The following is a 24,371-nucleotide window of genomic DNA, read 5'->3' as shown; positions in this document are numbered from 1 at the left end:
GGTTAAACCACACAAATGTCTGGAGCCGAGATGCAGGATCTGTAATGCTGATTTAACCCCGGGGTCCGAACACCAGTGCTTTATTCAGCCGGTTAAAAAGGAGCCGCCGCACAACCGGTATGTCTTTTTTGCTTTTGAATGCCGGCAAGAAAACGGGGTCCACGTTGCTAATTATATACACTGTATTGACATGTTGGATCGTGAGTGGTCAGCTAGCGGTGAGAGTTGTGTCAGGGATTTCTTTACGCGGTATCGCGGTCCAAAATACCTCAATTACACATTTATTGCCCACAATGCTAAGGGTTATGATTCTTACATTTTGATGAAGTATCTGGTGGAAAATGGGGTGACCCCAAAAATAATAGCTCAGGGTAGCAAGATCATGTGTTTCACCGACGAAGCTTTCAACTAACGTTACATAGACTCGTTAAATTTCCTCCCCATGAAATTGAGCGCTTTGCCTAAGGCTCTGGGTTTTGAGGCTCAGAAGAAAGGTTGGTTCTGCCATTTTTTTAATACTAAGGACACTCAAAATTATCGAGGGTCCTACCCGCCCGCCTCTTATTATGGGGTTGATACTATGATGTCTCATGAGAGGGAGGAATTCTTTAAATGGTACAATACGGTTAAGGGAGGTGTTTTTGATTTCCGAGAAGAGATGGCCGCTTATTGTAAAAATGATGTGGTGATCCTTAAAGAATCCTGTGTGCGTTTCCGCGCCGAGGTTATCAACACATCGGGTCTCGACCCTTTGCAAAGTGTGACCATAGCGTCTCTCTGCATGAAAATGTATCGGTCCAATTTCTTGCAGAAAAACACTATAGCGGTCACCACTTCTGACAACTATCGTGCTAGACAAAAGAACTTTTCGACTGTCTCCATACAGTGGCTGGAATACCTGAGTGCCCGGGATAACATCTTCATCAGACATGCTTTAAATCAAGGGGAAGTCAAAATGGGGCCTTATGACTTAGACGGTTTTAGCGACGTGTCCGGGCGGCGTACCGCTTATGAGTTTGCAGGTTGTATTTACCATGGCTGTCCTCAGTGCTTCGACCCAAACACCTTTAACCCCGTAACACAAAAACTCTGCGGTGATATGTACTATGATTTCCAGGAACGAATTGAAACTTTAAAAAACACCTATGGTTTGAACGTGCTGGTGATTTGGAAACACGAGTGGACGACCCTGAAGCAACAGGAAGCGGGGGTACAACGGTTTATGGAAACCTTGGACTTTCCTGAACGTCTAGAGCCCCGGGATGCGTTATTTGGGGGTCGTACCAACGCCCTCTGTTTACATTATGAGGTAAAGGAGGGTGAGAGAGTAGATTACTATGATTTCACCAGTCTGTACCCTTATGTCAACAAGACCAAAATGTACCCGGTGGGGTGTCCAACCATTGTTTATCGTGACTTTCTCGAAATCGGACATTACTTTGGTTTGATCAAAGTCACCATGTACCCTCCTCGCGAGCTGTTCTTACCCGTGTTGCCTTACAGGTGTTCGGGAAAATTGATGTTCCCTCTGTGTAGAACGTGTGTGGAAACTGAAAATCAAACTACCTCTTGTCTGCACAGTGATGAAGAGAGAGCGCTGACGGGTGTCTGGTGTAGCATTGAGCTTGACAAGGCGGTGGAGAAAGGTTACAGTTGGTAAGGTGAATGAGGTTTGGCATTTTTCTGAAAAATCTGATACTCTTTTTGCTGATTACATTATGACCCATCTGAAAGGGAAACAGGAGGCATCGGGCTATCCCTCATGGTGTGTTGACTCCGCGGCCAAAGAGCGATACGTTCAGCAATATTTTGAAAAGGAAGGGATCCGTCTAGAGCCGGGGAACATAACTGTAAACCCCGCCAAGAGACAAATGTCCAAACTGATTTTAAACAGTCTGTGGGGTAAGTTTGGGGAAAGAAATTACCGTCTAAACACAACCTTGATTAAAACCCCTGAACTGTTCATAGAATTTATGTTTTCCAAACAACATGCAGTATCACACTTTCAATTCTTAAATGACCACGTGGCACAGGTCCAGTGGAGGGCCCCTAAAGATTTCCCCACCAAACAGGGGAACGTTAATGTTTTCATAGCGGTTTTTACCACGGCTTACGCTCGGCTTGAACTGAACAACTTAATGGATCAGTTGCAGGAACGCACGCTCTATCATGATACTGACTCTGTAATCTTTGTCACCAGGCCAGGGGATTGGGTCCCTCCCCTCGGGGACTACCTTGGGGAGTTAACGAGCGAACTAGATCCTCAGGACCACATAGTGGAGTTTGTTTCAGGGGGTCCTAAGACTTACGCATACAGAACGGCTGCGGGTAAGACCTGTATGAAAGTTAAGGGTTTCACTCTGAACCATTGTAACAACAAGCTCATTAACATCAAGTCTCTGACGACCCTGGTAGAAAGTTATGTAACGAGAAAGACGCGCCTCCTCGTGAGATTATTACAGCCGGAAATCAGATCTATCGCAATAAAAAGGGGTACACGTTGGAAAATAGATCACTAAACAAACGGTTCAGAGTGGTGTACAATAAAAGAGTGTTGAAGACTGATTATACCACTCTGCCTTATGGATATTAGCGGTGGTTTTGATAACAGACTTCAACACCCTTTCTCCTGTATTATAGCCGGTCCCTCCAATTCGGGGCAGAGCTATCTTATAAAGAACATCATAGAAGATGTGGACGCAACCGTGTCCCAAGCTCTTGACAACATAGTGTGGTGTTACTCTTGCTGGCAACCTCTCTACGATGATTTGGCTTCGAAAAAAAATAATCTGAAATTTGTGCAAGGTCTCCCCGCCTCGTTGTGTGGTGATGACTTGTTCCCGCCCGGTCAAACTAACCTAGTGATCCTTGATGACCTGATGGAGCAGGCCGGTGACAACAGTGAAGTGGAAAAAGCTTTCACAAAGTACACTCATCATAGGAATTAAAGTATTATTTATTTAGTTCAAAATCTATTTTTTCAAGGTAAAAAAAGCCGCACTATTAATTTATATGCCAATTATATAATTCTTTTTAAAAACCCCAGAGATAAACTACAGGTCACCGTCTTGGCTCGTCAAATGTACCCTAACCAGACCAAGTTCTCTTTGGAGGCATTTGAGGATGCCACCAAAAAACCCTACGGGTACTTGATTGCGGACTTAAAAGCACAAACCCCAGAAGACTTTCGCCTCAGAACAGGTTTGTGCCCGCCCGATTGGCCGGCAGTGTATGTGCTAAAGAAAAGGAAATAAATAAGAATGTCTGTTCGGATTGAAAGAAATCTGCCGCTTTTGCAAATGTTATTTGAGAGGAGCCCGCGCCATAGGAAAGCTGTGCTGGCAGGGGCCCCCTCGGATTTGATCGAGACCCTGTGTGAAATAGCTTTTAACATCTTACGCGGTAATATACCCCTAACCCCTTCTCAACATTCTAAACTCAAAAAACAAAAAGCGGTTATCAAGATCATCGCTAATAAGAAGTATTCTATTAAAAGAAAAAGAAAGAAGATTAATCAAACCGGGGGTTTTATAGGACCGCTGTTGAGCATAGCCGTGCCTTTCCTAACCAGTCTTCTAGCTTCCAGAGTGGGTTAATAATGGAATATGCTCAGAAAATGTTTTTGATCCCTCAGGAGCAGCTTGAGAAACTGAGAAAAAATGTTGTCGGGCCAGAGCCCATTAGACAAACGGCCAAAAACAACCTGGACTCTGAAATGAAAGCTATACAGGCCAGGGCCGATTTAAATCAGTATTCCAAAGCCCAGTTGTATACCAACACGTTACAGCGCTACCTCCGTCTGGTTAGACAGGGTGAAAAAGATCAAAACATTTTAACTTTAACCATGGCCTCTCAAGAAAATGGTTCTGGGGCTGATGCGGGGGGTACGGTTGATAAAGATGTTGCGGTGACCGAACCTGTTGAGAGTTCAGAGGGAGATGTTGTAACGGATGTTTTGAGAAACATGCCGGCCAGAAGCAAAAGACATGCAGAATATATCCTGCACAAAATGGTTCAGAAACCGCGGGTAACGGCTTGGAATGAACAGGGTGAATTTGTTTTTAAAGGACAACTGATCAAAGGTTCACACATGTTTGATTTGTTGAAGAGTGTCACTAGCACTAATAAGGTACCCGATAGTCGCCGACCTGTAGGCTGGAATGCTTTCCTACAGGCGATGGCCTGTCTGAACATGCCCCAATCAACAGTTCCTAACCAGGAAACGCGACAAAAAATCCGTCTGTGTAAAGAGGTGGAGCCTGATCTGACTCCGATATCTCATTACTCTGACCGTGCTGAGCGACCATCCTCAGGATCTATCCATCGTTGGGAAGCTTATTAATCTCATGTTTTTATTTGTCTCCCCTGTAAATAATGACCCGACAAACATTTTTTTATTTTTATTTTTTATTTTTCAAATGTTGTACATTTATTTATACCATAACCCCTGCTTTGTATAAGAATTGTGTTGAATAAAAACAAAACTAATGATTCAAAGGCTGTTTTCATTATTTTTTCACCTTAACACGCATGACATCTTTTAAAATCCTCACAAGAACACCCCATCTGTATACACGGCTGGCTAGGGTCGTAAGTCATTGTGTTATAAGGGGGGATCCACAGTGTCCTGACAAACTCTGCCACTTTTTTATCATTTTGGCCTAAATCCTCACTGTACAAGGCCATAATATCGGGGTATGACCTTCCTTTAGATCTATGATATAAGAAAAACACACAGTGTTGACCACAAGTGAAGGTCTGAAGACTTTGTACTTGACGACCGCTGTAAATGGTTTCTTGACAGTTGTTGAGCAGAAAGTTATTGATCTTCCGAGGGAAAGGTCTGAAATCCGGGGGGTTTGCATAGGAATCAAAAAATTCACCACGGTGGTCCTCCCTTAGATAAATAGCCAGCCAATGTTCTCCGGGCATATTTTTAGGGTGTGTGTTGATTATGTACATTGCAGGTAAATTCTTGACCTTAAATTTAGTCAGCTGATCGCAGGTGTAGACTCCTTGAAACAGTTTCCGTGAGCTGGCCAGGGCATTCATGATGTGGTTGAGCTCTCTGGTGTTCATTTTAATAATAATCATACATAACGTTTCTCCTCTGATTCACCTCAATAATGTTGTCAAACACTGCATACACGACCATATTAACAGTGCGTGGTAGAGGCTGCTTGAAACGCATCTCCAAACGCATATTGCCCGTCTTCATCAGTGAAAAATGTTGCCCACACTCTTCGTCAGGGGTCAGGTTGAAACCGTACAGGGTGTAACCGCTGCAGTATTCCCGGCGATCGATCAGCAGAGTTTGATCCTTGAGATGGCGACCCGTAGCCAGTACTAGACTGTCATATTCACGAACCGCATTGCCGATTTCAAAGTCAGGTTGAAAAGGTCTGGATGGAACCTGCACACCATCGACGTACAACGCTATAAATTCCGCGTTATAATGTTTAAAGTTAAAGGGGTTCTTGTTGTAAACCCCGGTAAATGCATCATTATCTTCGAGACCTATAATAACCTGTTTTGGGAGCTGTCCTAGAAACAGATTTTCCTGGTTCATCACCCGTGTCCCTGCGGGGATACTGTGGACTTTCATATAGACTCTTTCAATCGGGTACTTGGCGTTTGCCGTCATTAACGCCTGCGCGTGTCCTAGTTTAACCGCCGGGGAGACGGACACTTTTTTCACAAACAGCGAGGCCGATAATATGGTCAGTTTATATTTTTCAGTATCAGGGGTCATCAGACAAAAAGCACTTTTACTACGGATCATTTTAATTTTAATGTCTACCCCGTTGAGCATGAGTTTTTCTTGGAAAAATATGTCTGCATGGATATGCCCCATTAGCTCAAAGGTCCTCCCTTCTGTTGAAAAGGCCATTCTTTTTTGCAAACCCTTATTGAGTCCCTCTGGATCCTTGTCGTCCATAGCTTCCGGGATGTCTTTGAAGAAAAGGCCGGGGCTGAACTGTTTGCTTAGGGTCTCCTCACTATAATTAAGTATACACTCCATCATGGCTCTATAGGGGTAAGTATTGCTGCTTTGACTAATGAGCCGATCTCCCAGGGTCACATCCACCTGTGAAAACATGGTGGCCACCGGGTAATTGATGACCCCAGCGTTGGTCGTCTTCTCGATTGCATCGCCATTCTCATCAGTCACTTTACAGTTCATTAAAATAAATGTGTTATTCAAATCAATATAATCCTCGCCATTGCCAGCTATAAAAAACTCCAGAGGGGCCGTGTCTGAAATTGCAGAAAGAGGGGGAATCTCTACATATATGCTCTTATCTATACTCGTTTGAGTGTATGGAACTGTAAACAGATCCAGTTCTGATTTGACGCATTCTTCCGATAGACTGTGGACAAAAGACATGTTTAAAAGATGTATCCTGAGGCTCTATTTTTCTTTCTTTGAGACTTTCTTTTTGCAGGTTTTTTCTTGTGCTGTTTCCTTCTCCGAGTGTTTCCACGATATGTTGGAGAATGAGAGATTCTTCGTTTTTTGTTAGCCACGGATCTTTGTCGCGCCCTGGTGGACACATGCTGTTTCTTCTTTTACCCCCCCTCCTCGCCATTACCATGAGACCCGAACCCTCCTGATGCTCATGGCTAGCTGCCCGGTTCATAACATTGGTGAACACGTCACTAACAATATTTTTAGCCGCTGATTTCAAGTGGGGTCTGGCTATAGCAAAGCCTCTCTTAAGCAGGGGTATGGCCATTCTAAAGAGACCACGAAAGAGTCCTCCTCGACCGGCGCCATACATTGTGGGGGCTCCTACAATACCGGGCAAGCCGTTCCATCTTGCATCTTGTAATAATCCACATAGGCGCTAGGATCTACATAACCCCTCGAGGTAGCCATTTTAATAATGTACACACTGTTTCAGGGGTCGAAAATGTAGTTTGACATTAACTTTACCGAAGCGGAAGGGTACGTTGATATTCTGATCCGATTTTACTTCGATCGTGATGTTGTCAAAGTGGGTCTTTGAGACTGGTACGTAGTGTGGTTTGTCATAAGTAATTGTGACCATGTCATTGCTTTTACCTTTAATAAGTACATTTCTCAAAAGGGGGACATAACTATCCCCAACCCTCTGGTGGGTTATGATATCCGTATACACATAAAGAGTGTAAAAGCCGCCCCACCACTTCTGAGAACCTGCTCTCTGTGTCAGAATAGAACCCAAATATACGCCCCAGTTGGCCGCTGGTTTGAATGCTAATACCTGGTTTTGACACCTTGTACACTCTGTTTTTAATAGGGTTGTAATATAGCTTGATGTTGGGGGTGCCTTTTGTGAACTGTTTATGCATCTCATCTAATATTTTATCCACATTGTCATAATAACCTCCTTGTATCGTGAATGTCCATTGACTCTTTTTAACATCATCAAAAATGGCGAAGGTGGCATTCGTATCTTGTAAAACAGCCCAAGTGTAAGGATACTGTATTTCCGCCAACCCCACTTCCCACGACCCCCTTAGATCTATAGATTTTCCAAATTGTACCGTGTAACTGGATATTTCATTTTTAGGATATATATCGAGAGAGGCATTACTGGGTAGAGTCACGTAGAAGCCTCCTGATTCCATCTTGAGAATCGAAAGTAATGCCCCCAACACACCCGCGGGCATGTTGTTATAAGGATTGAATATCGCAAACCTGTTGTTCCGGGACCCAACTATTGAACTTTTCAGGCCATCCAAGCCATTTCATCAACACATATTTTTTCCGGTTCTGGGTTTTTTCAGCTAATATCTTTTCAACTCTGTATACACTGTCTTTACCCACAATAATTTTTTGTAACTCGGCTTCGTAAAACGTTCCTTCTATATCCTCCCTGTCATAGTCTTTTAACCGGTACACGGGGGGGTCTCTAGCCAACTGTTCGGTAACTGTAAAATATTCGTCAGAAAATGTTTGTTCATAACCTTTGGCAAAAGTACTCCTTAGCTTTGAAACGCGAACCACATCACCGATGTTGAACTAATAAGTAGTTTTTCCCTTCTTAATAAATGGTCGGTATAATTTTTTATAGACCTTAAAAGAATTACTTTGATCAACATCTAAAGGCTTCATTTTAATACTGGTGTGATACCCTTGGTTGTAAGCATCGATAAAATCCTGAACTTTATCAAAATACTTGAACGTGTTGACCGCTGTAAAATATCTCCACATTTTGGTCTTTATGGTGCGGTTAAACCTCTCCACTACCGATGCCCTAAGCTCATTACCGGTGGTGAAATGATGTATTTTGTGTCTCTTCAGTAGATTCTGAAATTCTCTGTTGAGAAACTCTTTTCCTTTATCAGTCTGCAGTTTTTTAGGACATCGACCCTGGGACAATATATCCTCAAAGGCCCTTGTCACCGCCCAACCTGTTTTATTATGTAGAATGCGAGCCCAGGCATATTTTGATAACACATCGATACACATCAACATCAATTTGTGACCATTGTTATGTTTTGATAAATTTGACATATCGACTAGATCCATTTGCCATTGTGAATCTATGTCAGTTGCATATACGCGGTTTCTTTTAAAGTTAATCCTGAGAGGTTTATGTAAGGTATAGGCGTCTTGTTCCCGTAACCATTCTGAAACAACCACATCATTAACCTTCACTCCGGCCTCAGCGAGTCCTCTTTGAAAACCCTTCTTACCCGCCAAACCCCCAATCTTGGCTGGGTTGTAGTATAGTTCCTGCATTTGGGGAGCTTGCCGAGTCATTCTGTCAAATAACCACACAGACCCACACTATGCGCAAAGTTTTTATACAAGGTTTTTTATTCAACTTCAGGAGAGCAGATACCCCTTTTTAGACATTTGAGAAAAGTATAACATACACAACAATTTTTTCTACGGTCCAGACAAAAAGAAATCAGATGATTGGTTACTTGATCTATATCAACAAATATACCTGTTTCTTTATCTTGTAGGCACACACCTCAGTTACATATGTAAATAAAACAACAATATGACCTATTTTAAAAGTAAACAGAGGTGTATTAAACATGCTCAGTAAAAGGTCATACAGATGTTGATGAAATGGCCTAATATCATTCTTGGCCCCCTTGAGCCCTTCATCCAAGTGTTCGTACCCCCCGGTCTTTGTTACAGCAGCCATTAACTTTTCCAGGTTTGAAAGTTGATCCTCATCGATGGTTAAATCTGTAGAGATAAGGCTCGCGTTGCCTACTTTTCTGTCAAGCACATGGTGTAATAGCGCTCTCAGGTTAGCTGCAGAGTGTTGATGACAGAACCAGTTGCAGAAGCAGTCCAGAACATTCCCCATGTTCAAAGTCCCTTAGTTCAGGTCAGAGTCTGAATCAGTGGCGTAGATGTCGAATTCTTCGTCGCTGCCCCCAGCTTTAACTTCTTTACGGAAGAAATAAGCTTTTAGCTTGCCAGCGGTTTTTCTACTCGGCTCATCCAGGTCATTGAGCAGCTGCCCAAGTTTCTCTATTATAAACGGCTCCTTTTTCAGCTCCAGCAAAATCTCATCTATGATTTTCTGGACTTGTCCCACAGTGACATGTATGTGGGAGTAAGAGAGCGCCTTGATTAGTGCCGGTTTCAGCCACGGTTTGTTCAGTCTTCTGTAAAACACGTTGAAATAGAACAGGAAATAGTAACGGTCTGGTTCAAACAAACAACTGTGTCTCAACTGACTGGGGTGATTCACTTCACACCCCCGACAGACTTCTTTCAGAGCTCGGTCGATGAGAGCACTCAGAATATACACCAGGGTGCTTTTAACCACTCTGCTTACTTGGTCACATACCCCGGGCAAAAATCCTGCGTCTTCATCACGCCCCCGGGACAGTCCGATGCTCATTGGGTCGCCTGGTGGTTTGTGGGGTGTTTCTCCATCCATTGGACTGACCCCCTCCTGAGACACACAGACGGTAGACAGTTCGGCAAAATCGAGGCCCTCCATGAGCTCCAGAGGCTGGGGATCCCCGAGACTCATTTGGACATCCATCGCACCGCATGTTGTTTCGTCCTGAGGGACCGGGGTCTGAGGTCTTGGAGAGTAACCACAGTCAAAGGGTTCCAGAGTGTATACAAAATCTGGGGAATAGAACCAGGGGTGATCCCGGGTTTGAAGAGGCCTGTAGAGCCTGTCGACGTCCGCAGCTTTCGGGTAAGACATTCTCTTTAATTTTAAACCATGAATGAATTGTTGCACCTTTTATCCTATCTCTTCACTACGTCACGACACACCGCCCTCTTAGAAGAGAGTAGCCCCTGAGCCGTCAGACCCCCCTCCAAAACCCCACACGTCGTCTGTCGTAGTTCTGCAAGCTTTCCCATTCACACCTTTCAAAACCCTGAGTCGGAGACTCCATTTCGCATTCTCTTGGACCCTCTTGCAAGCCTTCTAGAGTCTTATCCACAAGCCCCAGATCTCTCCAGGCCATCACCTTCAACCAGTCCTCATAAGAGTATTCAATTACCGTCTCAAAAGGTTCCAACGTACCCTCCTTCTCTCCCAAAGCAAGAAGCTCCACTCCAACATAGCTGGGATCCCTTTTAAAGCGGTAACCCCGTCGAGCCCCCCAGAACAACACCCAGGAGCGTTCAATCTTCAAATTGGTGAGTACAGGAACCCTTGCCCGGGATTGTTTCTTGCGGGGTTTCATGTTGATGTCGCTGGACATGTTGAAGAAGCGGGATGTTTCAGAAGCTGAGAATTAAAGAGGTATTGCCTAATAGAAGCGCGGGTTCTTAAATAGAGAGGAGAGTTTCGGGGCGTTGCCTTCAGAGGGGTGGGGGTATTTATGGGTGGCCTTGTTGTTCAGGGTTTTATGGGTGCACACTTTCTGACGGATATGACGTAGGAATAATTAAGGAAATAACTCTACCTAAAATCACGCCCCCCAATTATGACGTAGGAATATTAATAAGCTTAGGGCATACGTCATAACAAAATAGGCCGCGCCCAAAAAACCCTACTATCTACTCTTATGTAGTTGAAGGCGCAGTATAGCTCTCATAGTCTGGTGGTGACGGAAGACCACCAGCCGTTTGAACAAGCCATTCAGCATCACCTTGTTGGGTTAAGTGCAGGCACTGTCAGAGCGCAGGGCGTCCTGCCTTTGAAAGAGTTTCCGAAGTGTCCTGATGTGCCCTTTAGCAATGCCAAACAGGTCTGTGAAAATGGCATCCTTTCGCGGCACTTCAGACGCCATCTCACAGTCTAGCCGACCTGAAACGCCTGAGCCCGTTTTACCAGCAGGCTCCAACGGTAACCGTTTGAAGCAAGAGGCGGCGTTGTCAGTTTCCGTAGTGTAGCGGTTATCACATTCGCCTACCGCGCGAAAGGTCCCCGGTTCGAGACCGGGCGGAAACAGCCTGCTTTGGGCCGGCCCTTTTCGTCCTGCTTGCCCTCGTGGTTCCCCGCAGGCGGTGGGTGGCTTTTCTTCATTGGAGTGCCCGAAATCGGTGCTCTCAGAGCGTCCGTCCGTCGACAGGTTGAAATTGTAAACGCTGGTGTAGCCACTTTTAATTAAAATCTGATGATGATGATGATGATGATGTTGTTGTTGTTGTTGTTCTTGTTGTTCTTGTTGTCGTCGTAGTCGCCGTCATTATTATTGTTAAAGTAAAGCAGTAGTTAGATTTGTTGCTACCGTAAGGTGTAGAAGGCACAATAGCTCTGATAGTCTGGTGGTGAAGGAAGACCACCAGACGTTTGAACAAGCCATTCAGCATCACCTTGTTGGGCTAAGTGCAGGCACTGTCAGAGCGCAGGGCGTCCTGCCTTTGAAAGAGTATCCTAAGTGTCCCGAAATCGGTGCACTCAGAGCGTCCGTCCGTCGACAGGTTGAAATTGTAAACGCTGGTGTAGCCACTTTTAATTAAAATATGATGATGATGATGATGATATTGTTGTTCTTGTTCTTGTTGTTGTTGTTGTTCTTGTTTTTCTTGTTGTCGTCGTGGTCGCCGTCATTATTATTGTTAAAGTAAAGCAGTAGTTAGATTTGTTGCTACCGTAAGGTGTAGAAGGCACAATAGCTCTGTGATTGTCTGATGGTGGCACAAGACGAGCAGCAGCTGTTTGAACAAGCCATTGAGCATCACCTTGTTAGGGTAAGTGTAAGTCTTGTCATAGCTCAGGGCGTTCTTCCTTTGAAAGAGTTTCCAAAGTGTCCTGATGTGCCCTTTAGCAATGCAAAATAGGTCAGTGAAAATAGAAACCTTTATCTCACAGGCTGGCCCACGGGAAACCCCTGTGCGCGTTTTACCAGCCGGCTTCGATGGGAGCCATTTGAAACACCAGGACGGGTCGGTTTCCGTAGTGTAGTGGCTATCACGTTCGCCTCACACGCGAAAGGTCCCTGGTTCGAAACCGGGCGGAAACAACCCGCGGTGCACGCGTGCCAGTGCCGTGTTACCCGTCGCCATCTCTCTGCCCCAAGGCCGGCCGTCGTTTTCTCTTCCTCGGAGTGGCAAGAAATCCTGACCTTGAGAACAAACAATCGCAGAAGGGTAGCTTTGCGAGGCACTGGAACTGACACTTTTAAAATCGATACATGTTGTTGCTGTTACAATACGACTGTAGCAGGATCGGCGACATTGCTGTTACTCTTATGTAGTTGAAGGCGCAGTATAGCTCTGATAGTCTGGTGGTGACGGAAGACCACCAGCCGTTTGAACAAGCCATTCAGCATCACCTTGTAGGGCTAAACGCAGGCACTGTCAGAGCGCAGGTCGTCCTGCCTTTGAAAGAGTTTCCGAAGTGTCCCGAAATCGATGCACTCAGAGCGTCCGTCCGTCGACAGGTTGAAATTGTAAACGCTGGTGTAGCCACTTTTAATTAAAATCTGATGATGATGATGATGATATTGTTGTTCTTGTTCTTGTTGTTGTTGTTGTTCTTGTTTTTCTTGTTGTCGTCGTGGTCGCCGTCATTATTATTGTTAAAGTAAAGCAGTAGTTAGATTTGTTGCTACCGTAAGGTGTAGAAGGCACAATAGCTTTGTGATTGTCTGATGGTGGCACAAGACGAGCAGCAGCTGTTTGAACAAGCCATTGAGCATCACCTTGTTAGGGTAAGTGTAAGTCTTGTCATAGCTCAGGGCGTTCTTCCTTTGAAAGAGTTTCCAAAGTGTCCTGATGTGCCCTTTAGCAATGCAAAATAGGTCAGTGAAAATAGAAACCTTTATCTCACAGGCTGGCCCACGGGAAACCCCTGTGCGCGTTTTACCAGCCGGCTTCGATGGGAGCCATTTGAAACACCAGGACGGGTCGGTTTCCGTAGTGTAGTGGCTATCACGTTCGCCTCACACGCGAAAGGTCCCTGGTTCGAAACCGGGCGGAAACAACCCGCGGTGCACGCGTGCCAGTGCCGTGTTACCCGTCGCCATCTCTCTGCCCCAAGGCCGGCCGTCGTTTTCTCTTCCTCGGAGTGGCAAGAAATCCTGACCTTGAGAACAAACAATCGCAGAAGGGTAGCTTTGCGAGGCACTGGAACTGACACTTTTAAAATCGATACATGTTGTTGCTGTTACAATACGACCGTAGCAGGATCGGCGACATTGCTGTTACTCTTATGTAGTTGAAGGCGCAGTATAGCTCTGATAGTCTGGTGGTGACGGAAGACCACCAGCCGTTTGAACAAGCCATTCAGCATCACCTTGTAGGGCTAAACGCAGGCACTGTCAGAGCGCAGGTCGTCCTGCCTTTGAAAGAGTTTCCGAAGTGTCCCGAAATCGATGCACTCAGAGCGTCCGTCCGTCGACAGGTTGAAATTGTAAACGCTGGTGTAGCCACTTTTAATTAAAATCTGATGATGATGATGATGATGATGTTGTTGTTGTTGTTCTTGTTGTTGTTGTTCTTGTTGTCATCGTGGTCGCCGTCATTATTATTGTTAAAGTAAAGCAGTAGTTAGATTTGTTGCTACCGTAAGGTGTAGAAGACAACAGTTGGTATGGCGTGTGATATCAAAACATTCAGAATACTTTTAACCTATATAATTTATAAGCTTTGTAAAATAAACCCAAATATCTCTTTTGCGGGGATAAACGCTGTTCTGAGTAGTTTGTGACTTGTTTAATACCAAACAAAGCATCGGTATAAAAATAAAAAAAAATCACTGTAAAAGCGCTAGTTATTTTAGATCTTTATAGTTATTTTCTAGGCTCAGGTTGTTTATTAGTGCTTATAAAGGCCTGAAATATTCTTAGTGGTTGTTGACTATAGGTCTTGATGCTTAAAAATGTTTTTTTGAGAGACCAAAAGGTTCTAATAAAAGTTTAGAGTAGAGAGGAGAGAGATCGTCTCCATCTTGGTTTCTATTTGAAATTTGATGCAGTGTCATTTTATTGGTTGGTTTTGATATGTTAATTGGTAACAGGGCGGCACAAAGGCCAGACCAGAACAATGCCTTACAAGCAGATCCGGCATGTGGCCATCAGTATAAGTATGAAGGTCTGGTCTTCAGCTCGACAGACTCATACTTACCTTTCGATTTAAGACTAAAGATCAACAATGTCCGGAAACAACATCAGCGATTCGATTTAAACGAGTTTTTAGGCAAGTCTTCAGATTATTTTCATTGACTCAGAGCGTGTTGTGTGCATGTATTGTAAATAAGGCTATAACATCTGTTTTAAGTTCTGTAAAATTATTTTTCAGCCAGTCAACAGGAGTTCATTCCCAACGCTGAGGAGATCATCTGGAACAACGACGGTAAGATTTTTGTGTTTGCGCTCATGGGTTCTTATGCATGGGTGTGTGTGGTTTTGAAGCGGCTCATTAGAGTTATGAAAACGTTTTGATATATATTAATGCCGGTCTCTTTAATTACACAGAAACTATCGAAAGGCCTGTGATTAATGTCTCCGAGGATCGACCAAGAGAAGTGGTTATCCCTAGACAGGCTGTCTGCCGACCGGGTAAGAACTAAACCCCTGTTTGTTTGTATAACGATTCTGTAAGATGTTTGAGTCCAGTTTTGTTAATTTAAAAAAATTATCCTGTCTAACAGTATTAAGAAATGTGGTTCGAGACAACGAAAGGCCTTCCACATCGAGGGCTTGTTTCGTTTTACCTTCGAGAACCGTAACCTTTCAAGAATCTGAAAGGCCGTCAGCCCCGGTATCTGATAGCTGTGAGTATATATCTGCAGCCTGTAAGAGGTTAAAGCTTTTTATAAAGCGGTGTGGTTAAAGGTTAAACATGTCTCTTACCTTCACAGCGGTGCAAAAAGCTAAACCAGCCGAAAAACATAAGAAACGATTATTCTGTGGAGGTAAGTAAGATCTTTCAAACTTTAATGTTTTTAAAAGGGCTTTGTTTGCCCGTTGAGGGCTAATATTTAAGCGATGGGTGACCGTTTCCTGTAGGGCGGGGGGTTCTGGGAAAGATCTTTAGAAGTCCGGACAGGTCTAGGCTTGTTTCTGGGGAACGTGTTTAGAAATGACCGATTGCCGTACCGTCTGGTTAGGAAGTAAAGCCGTCCGAAAGGGTTTAGTAAGTTGTTTGGCTTATCTCCCGCTATTATACTTCTGTTTTAAAGTGGTTGTAGGAAAAGGCTTGAAGGTGTTCATTGTATTTAATATTTAAACAGATCGTGAAAACGTTTGTGAAACAGGACGTCCCGGGATCAGGAATCGTTTACACTTGGAAGGTTCGTTTAAAAATGAAATGTTGTTGTGTGTGTGTGTGTTTTATTAACAATATTACAGTTTTTAAAGAAACATTTAAGAAACAGTTTATTTACAGCGGCTTCTCTGTTTTACATTTATTATCAAGTCCTAATAAATATATTGTCTGTAAATAATATTGCGTTGTAGTGAATGTCTAAGGCTATTTTCAAAGGTCTAAAAAAGCTAAAGGTTTTGAATGTCCTGGACATGTTGTTTTAAGTTTGATTTTTGTCGCCGTTTAAAGATGTAAATGTAATGTATATTTTTATTCTTCCCAAGACTCTTGGGATAGTCATTCTGTGGATGAGCTATTGAGAACAATTACCCCGTCTAAGTGGGATCAAACATCTTCCCCGGTGAGATCACCGAGTGGATCCCCCACGGTGGTCTTGGAGACCCCCCAACATCTACTCAGGCCACAGCCTTCTGGGGGTAATTCAACACCCCAGATTCAGCCCGCCGCATTGTCGGGCGGAACAAATAGAGGCATCCAACAACCTCATGGGTCGCCGTCAGTCAGGGCTGACACACCACCCGACGACGGCCTGGTTTCAACATCGTTCCCCCAGACCCATTTCTTGGCTACAGAAACGCGGAACAGTTCCCCGCGCTTGGCCAGGGTGTCACCGCAAAGGCCTTCTTGGTCTCCGTCCATGAGTATACGCTCGCTCCCTGCCTCCTTCGACCGAGATTTACCGGAGCGACCATCCTTTGAAGCTGAGCCAGGCCACCAGCCCCCGGAGCTACTTCCTGAAGGTCGGCATGAGTTGCTACATACTTTGTTACAAAATCAAAGACTTGTGTTAGTGGGGCAAAACCTGGTGATAGAGAGCCAAAACACCCTTATTAATACCCTTACTAACGAATTGTACAGTATTTAATGTTTTAATAGACACAAAACGCCTTACTATTGTGGGTTGTTGGAAAAATAAAAAATAAATTAAAAAATGTCCTGACTTGGTAAAAGAACTCACAAACTAAAGGATTATGAACAAGCTAGGGCCCCAAAAAGACCTTCCCGAGAGAACATCCCCGGCCCTGTTGTGAACTCCTCTGATGTCCCAATGAACCTGGAACTATTACAAATGATAAATGATTTAAATAACCCCCAATTACCACCGATAGAATGTGAATTAACAGACTTACCGGTGAACCCCGACCTGTTACAGATGGTCAATGATCTAAATAACCACCTCCCACCGGTAGCGCTTATAGAGGCTCACCCCCTAGTTCACCCCGATTTGTTTGAAATGGTGGAGGCTTTGGAGGAGCTACCCCGACCAAATTCTGCCCCTATTATAAATGATTTGAGACAATTAGAACACAGGATGGCGGCAGAAGCAGCCATCACTATAGAGGAGGGTCTTGACATTAACCGGTTGGATATCTTTGAAGGACTTTTACAGGCTTTAAATGAGCCTCCTCAAAAAGGGGGTTTTGTAGATGTCAGCAGTGGGGGTGTTCGGAATGTGGAGGGTTCTGAGACTGATAAGGCTGTGGAGGACATGCTCTGTGAGAATGTAGGGGGTGAAGGCTTTGTTCAAAATGATGATGTGTCCAAGAGTACCAGTGATCCCGTGATTATAGATAGACCGGCCTATAACAATTTTGAAATGATTCAGCGTTTTAATTTTGCAGAACTTTTAAATTGTGACAATTATGCAGAAATATTTGTCAACATACACGAGGCCTTGCAGAAAATGCTTGAACAGGTTGCTGAAAGGGTCAGACCTCGAGATGTTGTACAGTTAGAACTCAGAGGGGATGATTTGTTTAGCAACCTATCTGTAATGCTGAGTGGAGATAATTTAGATGTCTGGCTAAAATCGAAGCGTTATTTCAAAGTAACGCAGCCATCTTAGCTGATGAAAGTCTGTCTCTGGTAATGAATGTGGTTCGTAACCCTGAGGGTGGGGCGCTTAGAAGACTGTCGAAATGCTTGAAGAACGACATAATTAGGACCAAGCTCAGGCAATTAGTGGTGAGTTCCAGTGGGGACAATAAGCTCTGTTTTGCTTACAGTTTAATAAAACTACTCACCCCCGACATGCCTGAACCCCAAGCTCTGCAAGAGGCTTTAATGCTTCATCAGAGGGCCGGCTTAAACTCTCAACAGATGGTTGCCTTTTCAGACATCACCAAGTTTGAGGAGTTGTTGTCTTTAAAAATTGTTGTGTGGTACCGTTGTGAGGTAAAGGAAGTATTTGTGAAATTTCAGACACATCCTGAAACCCATACACAGACACTGTTTCTCTTCCTAAGTGATAGTCATTACTTTGGAATAAAGAGTTTGACGGCTTTTTTGGGTTGTTCGTATGTTTGTCATTGGTGTTATAAGGCCTTCAATGATAAGCTTAAGCACCACTGTGACGGTTACTGTAACGTCTGTTTCAATCCGCAATGTCATAAGGATTTGGCCCCTACCATCCGATGTAAAGATTGCTTAAGGATTTGTCTCTCAGCGTTCTGTTTTTCCGAGCATAAGGTACAGAGGGCCGCTGCTGAGGGGGTTAAAAAACTGAGTTATTGTGATCAAACTAAATATTGCCCGCAGTGTTGCCTCCAGTACCGTTTTCATGAGGTTAAACCACACAAATGTCTGGAGCCGAGATGCAGGATCTGTAATGCTGATTTAACCCCGGGGTCCGAACACCAGTGCTTTATTCAGCCGGTTAAAAAGGAGCCGCCGCACAACGGTATGTCTTTTTTGATTTTGAATGCCGGCAAGAAAACGGGGTCCACGTTGCTAATTATATACACTGTATTGACATGTTGGATCGTGAGTGGTCAGCTAGCGGTGAGAGTTGTGTCAGGGATTTCTTTACGCGGTATCGCGGTCCAAAATACCTCAATTACACATTTGTTGCCCACAATGCTAAGGGTTATGATTCTTACATTTTGATGAAGTATCTGGTGGAAAATGGGGTGACCCCAAAAATAATAGCTCAGGGTAGCAAGATCATGTGTTTCACCGACGAAGCTTTCAACTAACGTTACATAGACTCGTTAAATTTCCTCCCCATGAAATTGAGCGCTTTGCCTAAGGCTCTGGGTTTTGAGGCTCAGAAGAAAGGTTGGTTCTGCCATTTTTTTAATACTAAGGACACTCAAAATTATCGAGGGTCCTACCCGCCCGCCTCTTATTATGGGGTTGATACTATGATGTCTCATGAGAGGGAGGAATTCTTTAAATGGTACAATACGGTTAAGGGAGGTGTTTTTGATTTCCGAGAAGAGATGGCCGCTTATTGTAAAAATGATGTGGTGATCCTTAAAGAAGCCTGTGTGCGTTTCCGCGCCGAGGTTATCAACACATCGGGTCTCGACCCTTTGCAAAGTGTGACCATAACGTCTCTCTGCATGAAAATGTATCGGTCCAATTTCTTGCAGAAAAACACTATAGCGGTCACCACTTCTGACAACTATCGTGCTAGACAAAAGAACTTTTCGACTGTCTCCATACAGTGGCTGGAATACCTGAGTGCCCGGGATAACATCTTCATCAGACATGCTTTAAATCAAGGGGAAGTCAAAATGGGGCCTTACTACTTAGACGGTTTTAGCGACGTGTTCGGGCGGCGTACCGCTTATGAGTTTGCAGGTTGTATTTACCATGGCTGTCCTCAGTGCTTCGACCCAAACACCTTTAACCCCGTAACACAAAAACTCTGCGGTGATATGTACTATGATTTCCAGGAACGAATTGAAACTTTAAAAAACACCTATGGTTTGAACGTGCTGGTGATTTGGAAACACGAGTGGACGACCCTGAAGCAACAGGAAGCGGGGGTACAACGGTTTATGGAAACCTTGGACTTTCCTGAACGTCTAGAGCCCCGGGATGCGTTATTTGGGGGTCGAACCAACGCCCTCTGTTTACATTATGAGGTAAAGGAGGGTGAGAGAGTAGATTACTATGATTTCACCAGTCTGTACCCTTATGTCAACAAGACCAAAATGTACCCGGTGGGGCGTCCAACCATTGTTTATCGTGACTTTCTCGAAATTGGACATTACTTTGGTTTGATCAAAGTCACCATGTACCCTCCTCGCGAGCTGTTCTTACCCGTGTTGCCTTACAGGTGTTCGGGAAAATTGATGTTCCCTCTGTGTAGAACGTGTGTGGAAACTGAAAATCAAACTACCTCTTGTCTGCACAGTGATGAAGATAGAGCGCTGACGGGTGTCTGGTGTAGCATTGAGCTTGACAAGGCGGTGTAGAAAGGTTACAGAGTCGGTAAGGTGTATGAGGTTTGGCATTTTTCTGAAAAATCTGATACTCTTTTTGCTGATTACATTATGACCCATCTGAAAGGGAAACAGGAGGCATCGGGCTATCCCTCATGGTGTGTTGACTCCGCGGCCAAAGAGCGATACGTTCATCAATATTTTGAAAAGGAAGGGATCCGTCTAGAGCCGGGGAACATAACTGTAAACCCCGCCAAGAGACAAATGTCCAAACTGATTTTAAACAGTCTGTGGGGTAAGTTTGGGGAAAGAAATTACCGTCTAAACACAACCTTGATTAAAACCCCTGAACAGTTTATAGAATTTACGTTTTCCAAACAACATGCAGTATCACACTTTCAATTCTTAAATGACCACGTGGCACAGGTCCAGTGGAGGGCCCCTAAAGATTTCCCCACCAAACAGGGGAACGTTAATGTTTTCATAGCGGTTTTTACCACGGCTTACGCCCGGCTTGAATTGTACAACTTAATGGATCAGTTGCAGGAACGCACGCTCTATCATGATACTGACTCTGTAATCTTTGTCACCAGGCCAGGGGATTGGGTCCCTCCCCTCGGGGACTACCTTGGGGAGTTAACGAGCGAACTAGATCCTCAGGACCACATAGTGGAGTTTGTTTCAGGGGGTCCTAAGACGCATACAGAACGGCTGCGGGTAAGACCTGTATGAAAGTTAAGGGTTTCACTCTGAACCATTGTAACAACAAGCTCATTAACATCAAGTCTCTGACGACCCTGGTAGAAAGTTTTGTAACCGAGAAAGACGCGCCTCCTCGTGAGATTATTACAGCCGGAAATCAAATCTATCGCAATAAAAAGGGGTACACGTTGGAAAATAGATCACTAAACAAACGGTTCAGGGTGGTGTACAATAAAAGAGTCTTGAAGACTGATTATACCACTCTGCCTTATGGATATTAGTGGTGGTTTTGATAACAGACTTCAACACCCTTTCTCCTGTATTATAGCCGGTCCCTCCAATTCGGGGAAGAGCTATCTTATAAAGAACATCATAGAAGATGTGGACGCAACCGTGTCCCAAGCTCTTGACAACATAGTGTGGTGTTACTCTTGCTGGCAACCTCTCTACGATGATTTGGCTTCGAAAAAAAATAATCTGTAATTTGTGCAAGGTCTCCCCGCCTCGTTGTGTGATGATGACTTGTTCCCGCCCGGTCAAACTAATCTAGTGATCCTTGATGACCTGATGGAGCAGGCCGGTGACAACAGTGAAGTGGAAAAAGCTTTCACAAAGTACACTCATCATAGGAATTTAAGTATTATTTATTTAGTTCAAAATCTATTTTTTCAAGGTAAAAAAAGCCGCTCTATTAATTTATATGCCAATTATATAATTCTTTTTAAAAACCCCAGAGATAAACTACAGGTCACCGTCTTGGCTCGTCAAATGTACCCTAACCAGACCAAGTTCTTTTTGGAGGCATTTGAGGATGCCACCAAAAAACCCTACGGGTACTTGATTGCGGACTTAAAAGCACAAACCCCAGAAGACTTTCGCCTCAGAACAGGTTTGTGCCCGCCCGATTGGCCGGCAGTGTATGTGCTAAAGAAAAGGAAATAAATAAGAATGTCTGTTCGGAATAAAAGAAATCTGCCACTTTTGCAAATGTTATTTGAGGGGAGCCCGCGCCATAGGAAAGCTGTTCTGGCAGGGGCCCCCTCGGATTTGATCGAGACCCTGTGTGAAATAGCTTTTAACATCTTACGCGGTAATATACCCCTAACCCCTTCTCAACATTCTAAACTCAAAAAACAAAAAGCGGTTATCAAGATCATCGCTAATAAGAAGTATTCTATTAAAAGAAAAAGAAAGAAGATTAATCAAACCAGGGGTTTTATAGGACCGCTGTTGAGCATAGCCGTGCCTTTCCTAACCAGTCTTCTAGCTTCCAGAGTGGGTTAATAATGGAATATGCTCAGAAAATGTTTTTGATCCCTCAGGAGCAGCTTGAGAAACTGAGAAAAAATGTTGTCGGGCCAGAGCCCATTAGACAAATGGCCGAAAACAACCTGGAATCTGAAATGAAAGCTATACAGGCCAGGGCCGATTTAAATCAGTATTCCAAAGCCCAGTTGTATACCAACATGTTACAGCGCTACCTCCGTCTGGTTAGACAGGGTGAAAAAGATCAATACATTTTAACTTTAACCATGGCCTCTCAAGAAAATGGTTCTGGGGCTGATGCGGGGGGTTCGGTTGATAAAGATGTTGCGGTGACCGAACCTGTTGAGAGTTCAGAGGGAGATGTTGTAACTGATGTTTTGAGAAACATGCCGGCCAGAAGCAAAAGACATGCAGAATATATCCTGCACAAAATGGTTCAGAAACCGCGGGTAACGGCTTGGAATGAACAGGGTGAATTTGTTTTTAAGGGACAACTGATCAAAGGTTCACACGTTTGATTTGTTGAAGAGTGTCACTAGCACTAATAAGGTACCCGATAGTCGCCGACCTGTAGGCTGGAATGCTTTCCTACAGGTGATGGCCTGTCTGAACATGCCCCAATCAACAGTTCCTAACCAGGAAACGCGATAAAAAATCCATCTGTGTAAAGAGGTGGAGCCTGATCTGACTCCGATATCTCATTACTCTGACCGTGCTGAGCGACCATCCTCAGGATCTATCCATCGTTGGGAAGCTTATTAATCTCATGTTTTTATTTGTCTCCCCTGTAAATAATGACCCGACAAACAATTTTTTTTTTTTTTTTTCAAATGTTGTACATTTATTTATACCATAACCCCTGCTTTGTATAAGAATTGTGTTGAATAAAAACAAAACTAATGATTCAAAGGCTGTTTTCATTATTTTTTCACCTTAACACGCATGACATCTTTTAAAATCCTCACAAGAACACCCCATCTGTATACATGGCTGGCTAGGGTCGTAAGTCATTGTGTTATAAGGGGGGGTCCACAGTGTCCTGACAAACTCTGCCACTTTTTTATCATTTTGGCCTAAATCCTCACTGTACAAGGCCATAATATCGGGGTATGACCTTCCTTTAGATCTATGATATAAGAAAAACACACAGTGTTGACCACAAGTGAAGGTCTGAAGACTTTGTACTTGACGACCGCTGTAAATGGTTTCTTGACAGTTGTTGAGCAGAAAGTTATTGATCTTCCGAGGGAAAGGTCTGAAATCCGGGGGGTTTCCATAGGAATCAAAAAATTCACCACGGTGGTCCTCCCTTAGATAAATAGCCAGCCAATGTTCTCCGGGCATATTTTTAGGGTGTGTGTTGATTATGTACATTGCAGGTAAATTCTTGATCTTAAATTTAGGCAGCTGATCGCAGGCGTAGACTCCTTGAAACAGTTTCCGTGAGCTGGCCAGGGAATTCATGATGTGGTTGAGCTCTCTGGTGTTCATTTTTATAATAATCATACAGAACGTTTCTCCTCTGATTCACCTCAATAATGTTGTCAAACACAGCATACACGACCATGTTTACAGTGCGTGGTAGAGGCTGCTTGAAACGCATCTCCAAACGCATATTGCCCGTCTTCATCAGTGAAAAATGTTGTCCACACTCTTCGTCAGGGGTCAGGTTGAAACCGTACAGGGTGTAACCGCTGCAGTATTCCCGGCGATCGATCAGCAGAGTTTGATCCTTGAGATGGCGACCCGTAGCCAGTACTAGACTGTAATATTCACGAACCGCATTGCCGTTTTCAAAGTCAGGTTGAAAAGGTCTGGATGGAACCTGCACACCATCGACGTACAACGCAATAAATTCCGGGTTATAATGTTTAAAGTTAAAGGGGTTCTTGTTGTAAACCCCGGTAAATGCATCATTATCCACGAGACCTATAATAACCTGTTTTGGGAGCTGTCCTAGAAACAGATTTTCCTGGTTCATCACCCGTGTCCCTGCGGGGATACTGTGGACTTTCATATAGACTCTTTCGATCGGGTACTCGGCGTTTTCCGTCATTAACGCCTGCGCGTGTCCTAGTTTAACCGCCGGGAAGACGGACACTTTTTTCACAAACAGCGAGGCCGATAATATGGTCAGTTTATATTTTTCCGTATCAGGGGTCATCAGACAAAAAGCACTTTTACTACGGATCATTTTAATTTTAATGTCTACCCCGTTGAGCATGAGTTTTTCTTGGAAAAATATGTCTGCATGGATATGCCCCATTAGCTCAAAGGTCCTCCCTTCTGTTGAAGAGGCCGTTCTTTTTTGCAAACCCTTATTGAGTCCCTCTGGATCCTTATCGTCCATAGCTACCGGGATGTCTTTGAAGAAAAGGCCGGGGCTGAACTGTTTGCTTAGGGTCTCCTCACTATAATTAAGGATACACTCCATCATGGCTCTATAGGGGTAAGTATTGCTGCTTTGACTAATGAGCCGATCTCCAAGGGTCACATCCACCTGTGAAAACATGGTGGCCACCGGGTAATTG

General features: G+C 44.0%; 3 non-coding genes across 3 annotated transcripts; all 3 read left to right on the top strand.

The window, feature by feature from the left end:
- The first annotated feature begins 11,305 nt into the window (after nt 1-11,305).
- On the top strand, nt 11,306-11,378 carry trnag-acc (transfer RNA glycine (anticodon ACC)). The gene has a single exon. It is a non-coding gene; the product is annotated as a tRNA-Gly (tRNA).
- Nucleotides 11,379-12,320: 942 nt separating this feature from the next.
- On the top strand, nt 12,321-12,393 carry trnav-cac (transfer RNA valine (anticodon CAC)). The gene has a single exon. It is a non-coding gene; the product is annotated as a tRNA-Val (tRNA).
- An 889-nt stretch (nt 12,394-13,282) lies between these two features.
- trnav-cac (transfer RNA valine (anticodon CAC)) lies at nt 13,283-13,355 on the top strand. The gene has a single exon. It is a non-coding gene; the product is annotated as a tRNA-Val (tRNA).
- The last annotated feature ends 11,016 nt before the right edge of the window (nt 13,356-24,371 follow it).

Source organism: Amia ocellicauda, chromosome 11 (assembly GCF_036373705.1).
Source record: "Amia ocellicauda isolate fAmiCal2 chromosome 11, fAmiCal2.hap1, whole genome shotgun sequence".
Taxonomy (NCBI): Eukaryota; Metazoa; Chordata; class Actinopteri; order Amiiformes; family Amiidae; genus Amia; species Amia ocellicauda.
The sequence above is the reverse complement of the archived record's forward strand: the minus strand, read 5'-3'. Positions and strand labels throughout refer to the sequence as shown.